This window comes from Tachyglossus aculeatus, chromosome 16, assembly GCF_015852505.1.
Source record: "Tachyglossus aculeatus isolate mTacAcu1 chromosome 16, mTacAcu1.pri, whole genome shotgun sequence".
In the NCBI taxonomy this organism is placed as follows: Eukaryota; Metazoa; Chordata; class Mammalia; order Monotremata; family Tachyglossidae; genus Tachyglossus; species Tachyglossus aculeatus.
In genome coordinates, this window is record NC_052081.1 from 21,263,004 (window position 1) to 21,264,157 (window position 1,154).

General features: G+C 48.3%; 1 non-coding gene across 1 annotated transcript; it reads left to right on the forward strand.

Moving 5' to 3' along the window:
• Positions 1-612: 612 nt before the first annotated feature.
• Positions 613-756, forward strand: LOC119938882. The gene has a single exon (XR_005454577.1). It is a non-coding gene; the product is annotated as a small nucleolar RNA SNORA7 (small nucleolar RNA).
• Positions 757-1,154: the final 398 nt, after the last annotated feature.

Here is a 1,154-nt window from a genome sequence, read left to right on the forward strand (position 1 = left end):
ATCACTTTAGGGATGAAGTATGCCACTCCTGACTGAATGAACTCAAAAAGTGCAAGAGGAAAGGGGAGTGTGAAAAGATGAGATGTATCTGTGCCACTTCCAGGTCAGGTCAGAAGGCCTTTCCTGAGAAGAGAAGATAGCAATGTCTGCTGTGTGACCTTGGGCAAGTCACTTAACTTCTCGGAGCCTCAGTTACCTCATCTGTAAAATGGGGATGATAACTGTGAGCCCCATGCGGGACAACCTGATCACCTTGTATCCCCCCCCCCCAGCGCTTAGAACAGTGCTTTGCACATAGTAAGGGCTTAACAAACGCCATCATTATTATTATTATTATTATCCATGAAATCTCACTCCTCCAGGGACCCTCCCTCTCTGCCTCCTCTCCTGTCCAACCCTGTTCTCTTGCAGAGTCGACTGGTAGACAGCAAAGAAAGCCCTCCATAAAGTAATACTAGTAGTAATAATAATAATAGTATTTGTTAAGTGCTTATAATGTGTCAAGAACTGTTCTAAGCACTGGAGTAGATTCAAGCTAATCGAGGTTGGACACAGTCCCACACGGGGCTCACAGTCTTAATCCCCATTTTACAGATGAGGTAACTGAGACAACCCCTCTCAGGGTCACATCTGGAGAGTTCCCAGTACTCTACAAGTCTCGACTACAGGAGGGAGAGTCAGGCAGAGGCCTCTCCATTCCCATTCCATTCCCAGCTTGGGCAGTGGCTAGCAAGTGGAAGACAATCTGCCACAAGTTAAAACTCACCTGTGCTGGGCAGCAGCAGCGTGGGAAAGAATCAAGGGTGAAGACCCGTGCTTACGGCGTGGAAGGAGGCAGTCGTAAACCACTTCCATATTTTTACCAACAAAACTCTAAGAATACACTACCAGAACGATTGCAGTCGGAGGTGGGGTGTTCTGGGGGAGATGTGTCCGTGGCGTCGCTATGGGTCGAAGACGACTCGACGGCATAAGACATAGAACTGAGACACAAGGCACCTAAGTGACTTTCCCAAGGTCACACAGCAGACAAGGGGCACAGCCAGGATTAGAACCCAGGTCCTTCTGGCTCCTGGACCCATGGTCTATCCACTAGGCTATGGTGCATCCCACAGTGAAGTGACAATGACTTTTAAAAATTGACTCCAAGTCAG